Raw genomic sequence first — 15,425 nt, forward strand, 5'->3', positions numbered from 1 at the left:
TGGAGGCCAGTTAGGAGTTCTCACCTGAGGATGTGACTTGTAGGTTGGGACCTGAAGGAAGAATAGTAGTTAGGCAAGCAAGGGGTGGAGTGGGGATGGGGGGCGGAGGATGGGGTTGTGTTCCAGGCAGAGAGAACAACACATGCAAAGATCCTGAAGTGGAAGAGGGCCTGGCTTGTTCAAGGAAGAGGAAGGAGGCAGTGTGTCTGGAGCACACTGAACATGGAGCGTGGTTGGTAAGGTGAAGTTGGCCAGGCAGGTCTGCAGCAGGCAGATCATGCAGGGACTTGGAGGCTGTGCTTCCGAGTTCAGGTTTATTCTGAGTGTAGCTGGGAGCCATCACAATATTTTAAGAAGGGAAATAGTGTACTCTTACTTGTGTTTGATAATATTTCTCTGGTTTTTATTTGGAGAATGGATTGGAGGGAGGCAAAAGTGGAAGCAGGGAGACTGAAAGGCTATTTAACTAGAACCTTAGTGAGACAGCTTTGTACACCACTAGAATGGCAAAAACAAAAAAGAGCACAAAATCAAGTCCTAGCAAGGATGTGAACAATGGAACTACTCTGTACTGTGATGAGAGTGGCAAATGATTTAATCATTTTGGAAAACTGTTTGGTAGGATCTACTAAAGATAAGTATATATATCACTTTTGAACCAGAAATTCCTCTCCTGAATATATGCTCAAGAGAAATGCCTACAAATGTGCACCAAGAGATGTGAAGGAAAATGTTTATAGCAGCCTATTCATAACACCCTCAAACTGGAAATGATCTAAATATTAGCAGTACAATGGATAAATAAAAGGTGGTATGTTCATCTGAAGAAGCACAATTCAGCAGAGAAAAAGGGAACTATGTCTATGTGCAAACAACATGGATGAATCTCACAAACAGAATTTTGAGTGAAAGAAGCCAGACACAAAAGAAGCCACATTACATGATTCTTTTTTTTTTTTTTTTTTTGAGACAGAGTCTCGCTGTGTCGCCCAGGCTGGAGTGCAGTGACATGATCTCGGCTCACTGCAGGCTCCGCCTCCCGGGTTCAAGCAATGCTCCTAACTCAGCCTCCTGAGTAGATGGGACTATAGGCATGTGCCACCACCACGCCCGGCTAATTTTTGTATTTTCAGTAGAGACAAGGTTTCACCATGTTGGCCAGGATGGTCTCGATCTCCTGATCACATGATCCACCCACCTCAGCCTCCCAAAGTGCTGGGATTACATATGTGATTCTTTTTATATAATTTTGAAATAGAGAAAATGAATCCATGGTGATAGAAATCCAGGTAATGTTACCTTTGGGATGGCGATGAGTGTCTGGGAGGCGGCATGAGAGGGCTCCTGGGATGCTGGTAATGTCCTACTTCCTGATCCACGTGATGGTTACATTTAATCTGGGTGTGTTCAGTCTATGAAAATGGATCAAGTTGTATACTTACGATTTGGGGACTTTTCTCTATGCACATGTTATGCTTCAATAAAAGATTTCCTTGGAAAACAGAAAAAGTGAGAGACTATTGCAGTAGTTCACAGAAAAATACATTTGACTTGGGTAAGGACAATAGCAGTCGAGGCAGTCAGAAGTTGTCAGATTTTGGCAGTATAGCCAATGGAGGTTATTAATGGATTACGGAGTTGTTTCTGAGTTCTTGTGTGCATATGTGTCTTGTGAGCAAGAGAGGCTAAGTAGGAATGAACATGTTTTGCTCATATTATTAGGTGGATTATGGTGCTATTTTTGGGACATCGATTTTTGCACTAGTTTCCAATGCCTGTTGTCTAGGGACCTCAGCTCATCCCTAGTCAAGAACATCACTTTGGTAATTCTCCCTTTCCTTTTCTGCATCATTCATTTTCCCTCTAGATTGTTATCATTCCCATCAGCATGGAAACATGCTGTTATTGCTGCCACCTTAGAAAAGGTTCTCTTGATGCCTTTTATCTATCAGCTGCTACCCCATTGCTCTGCATTTCTAAGCAGCAGATTATCTACAAATAGTTCTCTAAACTCTCTGTCTCCAAAATCTCCCCATTTTCTCTCAAACCTACTTTAATCCAGGTTTTGCCTTTTGTCCTCTGTAGAAACTCACTAGTTAGGGTAACCAGTGACCTGAACATTACTAAGTCTAATAGTCAAGTATTAGTCCTTTTCTTACTTGACCGGTCCTAGGCATTAAACTTAGCTGACCACTCTTGCCTTCTTCACCTGGTTTCCGAGGCACTGTAATCTCTGGATTCCTCACTGACTGCCCCTGTACAGCCTCCTTAGTGGGATCTTCTAGTCCTTCCAGATCTCTAAGTATTGACTTGCCCGAGAGTTTAGTCCTTGGTCTCTTACTCTCTTTCCATGTGATTCCCTTGGTTATCTCATTCAGTATCACGGCTTTAAAAACCATCCATATGCCAGTGACTCCCACATTTATACCTCTAGCTCAGACTCCTGTCCTGCATACCAGACTTGCATATGCAACTGCCTATTCAACATTGGATAGAGTCTAATCTATGGTTGTCTAAATGACAGCTTGACCTTAGCATATACAAAACAGAACTTCTGCTTTGCCTCTCCAAAGCCTTTTAGTCCACATTTTTCTGTCTTGGTTTTTGGCAATTCCATCCTTCTACTTTCTCAGGCCAAAAACATTGAAGTCATCCTTGATTCCTTTTTTTTTCCCTCACAACCGTGTTTGAACTGTCAGCAAATCTTGTTACCTCTTCCTTTAAATTATAATTAGAATCTCACTACTTCCAACCACCTCCACTTCTCCACCCTGATCCAAGCCACCATCATTTCTTGTCTGAATGACTGCAATCATTTCCTAAATGGTCTATTCTTAGCCCAGCAGCCTGCTAAGTCAGATTATCTCCCTCTCGGGCTCAGAACCCTCCAATGTTTCCTCATCTCACTCAGGGAAAGTAAAATTCCTTTTAATTGTATAATCTGTCCCCTCCTCTGTTATCTCTTAGACCTTGTACACAAAAGTAGTGGGTAAAACACTGGAAGAGGAATCGGTGGCTACTGCCATTTACTCATTCAGTCATTCTTTCAACAAGTGTTTATTGGGAGCCTGCTATGAGTGCTTTTCTAGGTGCTTGGGCTACGTATACCTGTGGCAAATTAGATAAAAAGTCCCTGCATCTTAGATCTTGGATCTTACATGATTTGTTAGAAGGAAATCAGTGTCAGGGGAAAACGTGGAACAGAGGAAAAGGTGGAACAGGATGAGAGAAATCCAGAGTGCTGGGGAAGGGGATGGTGGTTTCAAATAAGGTGGCCTTGTTGAGAAAGTGACATTTGAGCAAAGACTCAAAGGAGGAGAGGGAGACAGCACTGTGGGCAACAGTGGTAATGAGATCTTCAGGCAGTGGCCATGCTGGGAGTTGAGCAATGAATGCTTTCTTCAGGGTGACACAGGCTGCAGCTGCCTTTGTAGTTCATGTTACCTATAGCCAAGAGGTGGTAGTGGTGGTCACAGTTGAGTCAAATAACTTGGGTCAAAACAATAAAATCTCTAGGTAGCTTTGATAAACGTATTATTTGTTAGTGCTCTACTTCTTTTAGAATCAGACTCCCAAAGTACATTGAGGAATAGTTTTCAACAAGAAGGTTCCTTGGTCAAATAAGTTTAGGAAATGCTCCCATCGTGGAGTTTCACAGAGTGCATCAGCATCTTTCTTTTTTTGAGATAGGGCCTCCCTCTCTCACCCAGGCCGGAGAGCAGTGGTAGGATCACAGCTCACTGCATCCTTGACCTCCCAGGTTCAAGCGATCCTCCCACCTCAGCCTCCCAGGTAGCTGGGACTACAGGCGTGCACCACTGCACCCAGCTAATTTTTAAATTTTTTATATAGATGAGGTCTTGCTATGTTGCCCAGGCTGGTCTCTAGTTCTTGGACTCAAGTGATCCTTCCACCTTGGCCTCCCAAAGTGCTGGGATTACAGGCATGAGCCACCATGCCCAACCTTGCATCAGCATCTTAAAGGTTTTGAGGAGTTCTGTGGTAAGAAACATGTTTTGTTCTTTAGCTCAGCATTGATTAAGCTTATTTAGTTGTGGAATCCCTGCCTTTTTTTAGTAGAACTTTTAGTCAAATTCCATAGAACTATTAACTTGGGAATGCTTATGCAGACAGATTGACACCAACCAATTTGGGAAGATTTGATTGAATTCTCTCTGGGAACAAAGTGCTTAAAGGAGTTGGAAAACAAAGCTTGTTGCTAGGGTAAGCGGGGTCCTCTGACTGGGAAAGTTAGAATAATTATGAGGTTGAAAAAGGCTGGGGTTGGCTTTAGGGTCAAGTAATCATTAATCAAACATTATCCGGAGCTTCCTATCTTGTGGCATGCTATGTGCAAAAATTGGCAAATTTTGTTTCTGTAAAAGAGCACATAGTAAGCGTTTTAGGTTTTGTGGGCCATATAATAGCATGAGAGCCACTATAGACAATAAGTTAATAAATGAACATGGCTGAGTTCCACTAAAACTTTGTTTATGGACATTGAAATTTGAATTTTACATAATGTACGTGTATCACAAAATATTCTAATTTAATTTTTTTCAACCATTAAATCATTCTTAGATTGCATATCCTACAAAAGCAGGTGGCAGCCCAGATTTGGCCCATAGGCTGATGTTTGTTGACTCCCGCTCTGTGCTATGTATGTACCTTGAAGGAAACTCACAGCCTAGTGGGAGACACATGTACAGAAAATCACAGTGTGCGATGGGAAGGGTTGTATTAGAGTTCAGCACAGGATGCTTGGAGCTTCCAGAGGAGGAGCTCCAAACCCATGCTGGGGTGGGGGATTTCAGTGGGTTGGGATGGAGCGCTAACACCAAAGGATCTCTGGACTTTCTGCTTCATCCTCAGATCCTAATTGGGCATTGCCTGAAGGTTTTGGCTGGTTGAACTCAGGAGTTTCCTTTCCAGACCAGGCGTCTGTATTCCCTTAGAGTCTTTTTTCTCATGCCATTCTTTTCCGCCTGGCTCTTTGGCTTGGTTCCGTGGTTGACATGTCCATTTGCCCAGAGTTTGTTTTGGGGGCTGGCAACATGCCACCCTGCCTGCTGCAGCCTTCTGGAGATTGAGCCCATGTTCTCTCCTTTCTGAGTGCCCGAGGCCTCTCTCCCCCAGGGGTGGGTATTTTCCTGCCCACCTAGGTCTGGGCTCCTTCAGTTTCTGATTCACACTGCAAGAACTTCCTGTGGTGCGGTGCTGGAGCTAGCTCAGACTGGCTCTTGAGACCAGTTGTGTGTCTCAAGACATATAATCTCTTCTCAACTCTGAGTTGAATTCAGTGATGTCTGGTTGGTAGCCTGAAATCTGCCATCGTGGGAGTATTAACACCATGGAAACTGGCAAAGTAAATCTGCAAATACTTGGGGTGCTTTTATTTTGGCTTTTTCTATTCTGGAGTGCTTTTTACCAGCAGAACATTCTTTGTAAACCCAGGGAAAGTTATTCTTTAAGTTATGATACAATCCTGCTCATGGATTTACAGAATGGTAGAGCTAGGAGAAATTTGATGTTACATGTCACTTTAGTTTGCTAAACTAAAAAATGCCTCAAATCTCTCCCCACCCCTGTATCTTCCTGAGAAATTCCTACTAGACCCTCCCAGTCTTTGTTGATCCCTTTCCTCAAAGCACTGAAACATAGTAACCCTTTGTGTCATCTTCTGATTACATCTGTCTTTTTGTAAAAAAAATAGAGATGGGAGGCTGGGCATGGTGGCTCACGCCTGTAATCCCAGCACTTTGGGAGGCCAAGGAGGGTGGATTCGAGGTCAGGGGTTCAAGACCATCCTGGCCAAGATGCTGAAACCCCGTCTTTACTAAAAATACAAAATTAGCCAGGTGTGGTGGCAGGCGCCTGTATTCCCAGCTACTTGGGAGGCTGAGGCAGGAAATTGCTTAAACCTGGGAGGTGGAGGTTGCAGTGAGCCAAGATTGTGTTGAGGCACTCCAGCCTGCGTGAGAGAGCAAGACTCCATCTCAAAAAAAAAAAAAAAAAGGAAAGAAAAAAGAAAAAATAGAGATGGGATCTTGCTCTGTCACCCAGGCTGGAGTGCAGTGGCGTGATCATAGCTTACTGCATCCTTGAACTCCTGGGCTCAAGTGATTCTCCTGCCTCAGGCTTCTGAGTAGCTGGGACTATAGGTATGCACCACCAGGCCTGGCTAACTTCTTTTTTATGTGCGTAGAGATGGCATCTTGTTGTGTTGCCCAAGCTCCTCTCAAACTCCTGGTCTCAAGTGATCCTCCTGCTTTGGCCTCCCAAAGTGCTGGTTTTGGGAGGCATGTAGGTCACTGTGCCTGGCTAACATGTCTGTCTTTTATTCAATTATGAGCTTTTTGAACGTGGGCCAAGAATGGCTGCTGTGGAGTAGTGATTAATTGCCAAGGCTCTAGAGCCAGGCTATCTGTGTTCAAATTCTTGTTTTACCACTTATAATCTGAGTAACCCTGAGCAAGTTACTGGATAACTCAGTTTACTTCATCTGTAGAATTGGGGTAATAGTAGGACATTCCTTATAGAGTATAAGGACTAAATAAATTAATATACACAAAAGTTCCTAGACCATACCTGCCCCTAGTAGGCCTTCAGTGAATTCAACTATTATTACTACTCATTTTGTCTTTAGTTCCCATCATAGTGTCTGGTGCATGTCACATAGCACACATTTAACACATGTAATGTACTTATTACATGCTAATTATGTGAACAAAACTGCAAAGAGAGGTAGAGAAGAAGTGATCTTTGTGGGCTGGATTAAGGAGATTTGAACAACTGATCGGGTTTGAAATGGGAACTTCTAGGGTTTGTAGAATGTGGATAGATAGGTGGATTAATTCAGGAAGCATTTGTAGAAAAAACACTGCCCTGGGAAAGTTATGCCAGTTGGTAAGTATAGAAACTGATTTCATCTCAATTTAGTAGCAGACCTGCTATCAAAATTCCATCTCTCTCCTTCCCAGTGTCTGCTGAGGTTTTAGGAACATAATGGATTTTAATTAATTGAACAATTCACTTGAAGAGAAGCAGGAAGAAGTCAGGAATGTTCCTTAACTCTGGGGCATCTATTTTATGCATGCTGGAGAAATTAAGATAATAGAGTAACACTCCCACAGCCACCCAAAAGTAAGGGGCATCTATTTTATGCATGCTGGAGAAATTAACATAGTAGAGTAATATTCCCACAGCCACCCAAAAGTAATTTTACAATGGTTTTGAGATTCCAACCCCTTGATTCTTCTCCTCCTACATTTATTGTCATTTTGCCTTTCATAAATTGTTCTTCCTTTTGAAACTCATCTGCGCTGTGTTTTTGTAAATCAAGTCGGGCTAACAATGCAGGCTCTGCCCTGTGATTGTGCTTAAAGAGAGGCTGTATCACAAAAGAAATGAGGGGTCTTAATTTGTCTTTTTTAAGGACCTGCATAGTGATTGAGGTTGGTGTAATTCTCTTTGAGATTTTTGTTCTTTTGTCACTGAGCGATTGTTCTTCAGCTGATGAGAGTAGATCGGAGCAAGAGATGGGGGACTGCTGTATCACAGGGATCAGGATTGGATTGTGAGATTCACCTTCATTCTCTCCCTGTTCCAAAATTGGTGGCCTGAATCAGGACTCTGTAGTGGGTGACCTAGGTCTGTGATGCACCTTTTATTTTGAGTCTCACTTTACTCCTCTGTAAACAGGGATTATGACACGTACCTCCCTGTCAAGAGGTCGTGGGTTTCAGGAAGATGCAGCTCTGGTGACAATATAGGACAGAGCCCTGGGGGCTTAGTAGGTGCTCAATAAATGCTTCTTTCCTTGCTCTGCTTTTCTAAGTTTCTTTCCCTGAGAGGCACAATGTGTTTATATGAATAGTGGAATTTTCCTTAAGCATATTTAAATTGACATGGATATGTGAAAATTAACACATATGTGAAGCTTTTATTTTGCTTATGTGGAAGAGTGTGTGTGTGTGTGTGTGTGTGTGTGTATGTGTGTGTGCCTAAGCACCTGGTGGGGGTGCATGCAGTTGAAAGTGTGACAATATTCCTAGAACAATTCCTTGCATAATCCCTTTAACTCTACCTTTTGTCCCCCACTTTTAAGTCCAGGGGTACATGTGCAGGATGTGCAGGTTTGTTATATAGGTAAACGTGTGCCGTGGTGGTTTGCTGCACAGATCACCCCATCATTCAGGTATGAAGCCCAGCATCTATTAGCTATTATTCCTGATGCTCTCCCTCCTCCCACCCCTGACCCTCCCACAGGCCCCAGTGTGTGTTGTTCCCCAGTTCTACCTGTTTTCCCCCATTCCATGAATGAAGCAAATCGACTAACCAAGAGGATAGAAAACCTTTGATATTCGTTACAAACATGCTACTTAAAATTCAAAATATACAAGCAGTGGTCATTCTAAAAATATACTGCACATACAAAATGAAACACAAACCTTAGTAAACTTTACAAAATGTTATTACAAACAAGGATTTGGTGAGGCAAAAGTCTGTCAGTTGGAAGTGTGGCGAACTGCTGTGTGACAAATTAATGTTCACTGAATTGGCTTCAAGTTGCCCCACCCATCCCCTCCCCAATTTGGCTGTGTTGTGGGCAGGGAAGCTTTGCTCTGTCCCTAAGGCCATGGGATTCTGGGACCTCTTTTATCCATCCCACCCATTTTTGGACTTTGAGATAAGTAATTTTTACCTATCTATGTTCAAGGGGCATAAAAACTATACAAAACAGAGAGAAAATACTTTTAGTCAACATGAAATAGGTGCAATTACACACTTAAGAAAATGTCTGTAGGAGCAATTTCACTTCAGAATCCACTTGACTTTTCAGCCTTCATACCCAGAAGGGTCGCTGTTGGGAAGAAGAAAAGTGCAGAGACCTGTGGAAGACGGGGTTCCAATCCTGCTGCTTCTGAGCTCTGTGACCTTGAGCAGATTATGTAAGCTGAGTTTGTGTTTCCACTTGAAAGATGGGAGTCACTATAACTCCTCACAGAGTTGTGGCAAATGGCATTCTATAGCAGAGTTTGGCCTACTTTTCCCGTTTTGCCTCCCCTAGACCATGGCCCTCAGGATGCAGGAACATGTGTCAGGTCGGGGGGATCAATCCAGGGGCCTGGGGGAGCTCCCCTAACTTTTCCCAGCTGGTTCTCTCTCGGTGATGGCTTGCCCACGGCCCAATGGCTCCAGTCCCTTCTCGTGCTGGCTGGAGGGAGAAGAGTCAACAGCACCCAAGGGCACAGATGCCATCACTGGGGGAGTGTAGCAGAGCCCTTGGGAACACCAAGTCAAAGGGCAGGGGCAGGGTGGAAGGCCCGCCATGAAAGGGCTGGGCAGGGAGCGCACAGGAGCCAAAGAGAGGCAGAGGAGCTAGTGAAGTGTCCGAAAACGGTCTCCAAGGACATGGTGCTCTGGTCATCTCCCTGCACCTCACAGATCACGTTTCGTTTCTTTACGGAAAGAGGCAGGCGTCGGGAGCAGGGCGGCTGCGGAGGACTGCAGCTCCCAGGTGACCCCGCGGAGGGCGCGGGAGAACGAGGCACATGGCTCAAATCCTCCCACCTGCTTCCTCTGCCCTTGCAACAGCTTAAGGGAGCACGGACGTGACAATCACCACGGTTCTTTTGAAATGACGAGGAACCAAGTCTCAATGCACCAACGCTGATTTCAGCCATTGCAGAGCGAAGATTTAAGTCCAGCCCTCCCGAACCTCAGTCCAGAGCCTGGAGTTTCCTAAGCGTTTCCAGTGCCCGAGCCCCAGCCAGGAAGTGAGCCGTGTCGCCCTTCCCGTAGAGGTCTCAGTCACACAGAAGGCCTCTGGCGTGGCTCTTTTTGTGGGTAGATACGCGCGCAAATGTAGTGCATCTTAATAACCTCGTGACCAACTGTGTCGTGATTTCTCGCTTTATTACTGCTCACGCGCGCAGCCCTTCACCCTGGTCACCGCTGGCAGACAAGTGGGAGGCACCTACGTCCTGGTGAAAAGACACCACGCTGCCCAAGAAGGCTTGTGCAGTTTTCAGAAAACTCCCCGCTCGCACGTCCCCTTTCACTTGTTCTGGGTCCCTGGCACCACACCCTTTTGTGTTCCCACTGCCTTTCCGTGTGTGGCGCATACCCAGCCAGCGATGCAGGTGTAAGCGCAGCTGTGTAGACCGCGGAGGGAGAGCCGCTCCCTAGAGGGCGAGAGTTGGGCAGGAAGAGCCCGTGTTTTCCCAAAATGAGGTTCCTGGTGCTTGGGCTGAGCGGTTTGGGGAATGTTTAGAGGGAGGGAACCCCTCAAAACATGGTGAGGCCATTCGGGGTTTGGAGGGATTTTATCACACTCAGAAGAGGGGTTTGGTTTGGATTCTACATATCCTCAAGTTGCCCCTAGGTGTGGGGCCCTGGCAGCTGTGGAAAGTTGCTAGAGAGGTATCTCCCGGCCGAATGTCCCTCCTTGTTTGTGCTTAAGGAGCGCTGCAGTCATTAAAGCTTTTAAAGGAAGTTTCTTCGGAAAATTCAAGGGTTAAAACAACTTTATGTAGTGTTGTTACGCATTGGAAATAACGTGGGCAGTCTGGTGCTGGCACCAGAGCTAACTAGTTGTAATTGTTAGGGTTATCTTTTTCCCTCTCTGACCCTGTCTCTTTATGGTAAGGCATCACACCCTCCACGGACTATGTCAAATGAGATATTGTATGAAAGTGCATTAAAATGAATAAAGGGCAAAAACATGGTAACAATGACACAATGATACCAACAGCTGATATTTACTGAGTGGTTACTGTGTGCCAGACACTGCTCTAAGCAGCATTCATGTATTAAGTCACTTAGTCCTCACAACAACCATATGAGGTAACTGTTATTATCCATGAGGAAACTGAGGCAGAGCCCCAGGTCATTCAACCAATAAGAACAGTGCCAGGATTCGACCCCAGCAGGTTGGCTGTGGAGCTTGCACTGTTCATGTCAATATTTTACTGCGTTAACATGGTTGTGGGTAGGATGAAAATGACATGAGCATGGTTACGTTGAAAATGACACTAATAATGAAAAAAAAACACTATCACTTTCTCTCATGTCTTTTTATCACTCTTGTCTAAAAAAAAAAAGACAATGTTATCTCCTTCAGGAAATTGTGGGCCAGGGGAGTGGGTAGAAGGGCCATCAGAAGAGGTTATCTGGAATTTCACACCCTCTCAGTAGACAAAGAGAGGCAAAGGTGGATTGAGCCTTTGAGAGGACGGGTCTCCATTTAGATCTCATATCCACTTTACTGGGGCTGGGCCTCAGTATCTTTATGTGTGTGATGGGAGTTGCTGTGAGGGCTAAATGCGATTCTGTAGGTAAAAGAGTCTGACACAGTGGCTGGACCATGGTATAGATCCCCAAAAACATGAGTTGAGAATGAAGAAAACTACCAGAGAGGTCCACCAACTCTTCTGTTACTTCTTTCAATCTAATCATTAAACTAAGACCTAATCTTTACCCTTTTCCATTTCTTGTTCTTTCCAACATGTGGTCTTGCATTCCTGGCATACTGCAAAGTTCTACTTTCCTTGCGATTTGCTTCAGTTGTCATACATTTGGAGTCAATTCCTCAGGCGTGTGTGGAGCGCTGGCTGTGTCAGTGGCAGTGCCCTGTGCTTTGGAGGAGGGCTTCAAAACTAGAGGAGAATAAATTAAGTCAAGAGGTGACACATGAGGAAAGAGGAAACCAAATTGCCTCTTATTCTCACAAATGCTCTTTGTTGGCTTGAGAGGCAGTGTGTTAAAAATGTGGTTTCCAAATGCATGTGCAAGAATTTATCACAATGAAAAAAGTACCTTTTGGTAACTTAAATGCCTGACAAAAAAATCTCAGCATTAAGTCATTAATACTCCCACCTGCTGCCAACTATAACTGCTTTCTTTTATCATGATAATACAGACTGTCTGATTCTCTGGTAGAGTTTTTGGGCAACAGTGTAATCAACATCGGGAAAAACTTGCTTGTAATTCTGAGATTTCAGTCATCTTGTCAATGTAGAGACTTTGTGCTTTCCCCACACACGAAGACTTCGTAATTCATGATCATTATTTAGAACTTCAGTCTCATGCAAGTCTGTGATCTACTTATTTTTGTATCAGCTTGCCGTGTATGGTGATTATGCCAAATATTTTCTAATAAAGCACCAATATACAAGGTATCTCATGCTGGCAGCATGGTAGCAGGAGTTTTTCATTGGTCCTGGTATGATTTGGAAGAATGAAGTCCCTTTTGCAAAGAGGAGCATGGAGTCTTTAGATGGCAGGTGTGCGTTCTTCTTTATTCTATGGTTGGTAAACATGGACCATCTCATATTGATGTATGGAGAATAGTTACAGTGCATTTCTGACTTAGAAAGTTGACATGTAATTTCCAGGTTTCTTCTTAAGCTACCACCAGAAATAGAATAGTCATGTATTCATTCAACAAGTATTTATTAACCACCTACTTGATGCTAGGCTTTGTTCTAGGTGTTTGGGATATATCAGTGGTCAAAACGGACACAGTCCTCATGAGGTTTACAGTCTAGTGAGAATATCAGATTGGATGATTCATTGATGTGGCTTAGGACAATTTAGTTTAATATTTATCTTAAATTATAAAACATATATATATTTTTTGAGATGGAGTTTCGCTCTTGTTGCCCAGGCTGGAGTGCAATGGCATGATCTTGGCTCACCACAACCTCCACCTCCTGGGTTCAAGCAATTCTCCCACCTTAGCCTCCCGAGCACCTGGGATTACAGATATGCACCATCATGCCCGGCTAATTTTGTATTTTTAGTAGAGACGGGGTTTCTCCATATTGGTTAGGCTGGTCTCGAACACCCGACCTCAGGTGATCTGCCCACCTTGGCCTCCCAAAGTGCTGGGATTACAGACGTGAGCCACCGCACCGGCCAAAATATTTTAAACAAAGAAAAGTACAGGAAGTAATTTAGATATCTATGTCTGTATTGACAGCTGACTTTTAAAATGTTTATTTTTCTATTTTCTAATTATGAGCATGCTAGAAAATTTGGAGGATACATATAAGAAGAAACTAAATTATAACCAATGTTCCTGGGTAGGAAGCCTCCAGGGTGCAGTCAGGATATGTTCATAAGAACAAACTTGAACTTGCTGGCTTTGGGAAACCAAGTAACCTATAATCCCAGCACTGGAATATAATCACTGTTACATTTTGATGTGTTTCCTTCCTTCCTGTCTGCTGTCTTCCTCCTTTCCTCTCTACCTTCATTCCTTTCAATTTGCAATTTCTTTTTAATTCACAATTTAAATATTTTTTAAGCACCAAGCAGGCAAAAATCACCCCAAAACAAAAAGCCACAGCCCTGGGCTGCATTCGATCCCAGGGAAGCCAGTTGGCAACATCTGATTTAAACTTTTTGTCCTTGGCTATTCTCTCACTCACTGGGCTGTTCTTGCTCACCTTCCTGTCTTTCTTTAGTGCACTTTCTTTCTGACATAGTTGAGACTCTATTGCATCCTACTTTGTGTTTGCTCTTTTTCCTTAACATTTTGTTCTGTTACATTTTCTTCAGAACTCCAGCATTCTTATCATTGTCATCCTTGTCAGAGGCCACATCTGAGATATAAAAGTGGGGTGTGTGTGTGTGAATATCTGTGTATGTGTCTGTGTGTGTAGCTGTATCTGTGGCGATGCGTGTTTGCTGGTGATAAGGAACATATTTATTGTCCAATTTGAGGTGAATAAGCTGGAAAAAAAGTTCTAGATGAATTTAGCCACCAGTGAACAACAGATGGAGGAGCATGTCTCTATTAGAGGTCATTTCAGCAAATAGCTGGATCTGCTCTGTAGGTCTGTGTTCCCTTTTGGGCTGCCTATCTATTCTCTCTGGTTTCAGCATTCTTGGTGCTCTTGGTAATTCTGTTGCCAAGGATGCCACTGAGAAGAGTTACCTTCTCCAGGGATTTAAGAACCACAGTAAGAAAACCTAACTCCATAATTCCATTCTTTGTTACTGAGGGTTTGAAATGAGATGCATGAGTACTAAGCACAGAGCTTAACCCATGATGGCCTGACTAACGCTGGATCCCCTAAGAAACCACATTCCCTTCCTCATGTCTGAGTGCAAGTCCATGCCAGCTCTACCTCTAACCAGTTATCCACCTGGGACTTATCGCTGTGCAAGTGGTAACCTGGGATGCTCTGTATTTGTTCTAATTGCGTGTTCCCCAAATCCTCATCAGGAGTCTTTGATGTGGCAGAGTTTGCTGGCCTGCTAAATATTAGTGACCGAATTTTTCTCTGCTATTCCCTTTGTCTCTTAATGAACTAGAATTTTTGTATTTCTGGGTACAGTATTTATGTTTTCTAGTTAGTGAAAGAAAAAAATCATGTTACAAGATGATGCAATTTTCACCTCCTCAGTAAATTATATTTTTATCTTACTTTCTAATGCCAGAGCTGTAATATAGTATTAAAATTGTTGATATATTTAAACCTTCTGTAAGTGATAACAACAATAAGCCACATGAAAAGGTCCTTTCTGGGGAAAGTGGGCCCACTTTATAAAATTTATATCACAGTGGTAGGCTCGGGTGCTTTAAGCCTGTGAACCTGGGCTTAATAAGATAGAAAGGTTCCAACTCTGATGTGGCGACAGATTATGACCTCAGTCCTGGGCATGCAGGGTTTAACCGTGTCTCCACCTGATAAGTTGGTGGTCAGATTGAGTGAAAACAGTGGAGAGGATAGGGTTTCAAAGGATCTGTGTTTACCAAACCTTCTTTCCTTTCCTAACTTCATTTCCCAGATGTCACCCACCCCTTGCAGTTTGGTGGGGCCATATGACTAATTTCTGGCTAAAAGAATGTGGGAGGAAGGGATGTGTGGTTTATTCCATGCCTGGTTTCTGAAATTCTTCACAGTCTTCCACCGTTTTTCTCTTCCTTCACTGGCCAGCTAGATGCAGAGGATACAGAGGATTCTGAGGTTCTAGGTGCTGATGAAGCTATGAGATGAAAGCCAGCTTAGTCCCTGAATAACTCCATAGGCCAAAACTCCACATCCTGCACCCCACAACCTATATTGGGCTTCGTAATGAGCAAGAAAAAAAAATCTTTATTGTGGTGTTAGGTCACTGAGAATTTGGATATTTGTTACAGATGCAAACTATTTGCACATAGTAGGTGTACAATAAACGACTAAGTGCTGTTTTTCTTGGTCCTGGGAGGCACAGAAGGTCTGAATCCTCTCCAGGAAGTCAGAGGTGAGAAGAGTTGATAGAGCATGTCAAAGCCAAACCCTTGAGAGAGTCCGGAATCAGGTTGGGAAACCAGATGCATTGCCAATGGCAATTTGACACTAGCTCCTGATATTTCTTAGAGGATTAAGCCCCAGGTGCCCACAAGAGTAGCTTTATTGGTTGCTTTCCCT

This window comes from Nomascus leucogenys, chromosome 17 (genome assembly GCF_006542625.1).
Source record: "Nomascus leucogenys isolate Asia chromosome 17, Asia_NLE_v1, whole genome shotgun sequence".
NCBI classification, from domain to species: Eukaryota; Metazoa; Chordata; class Mammalia; order Primates; family Hylobatidae; genus Nomascus; species Nomascus leucogenys.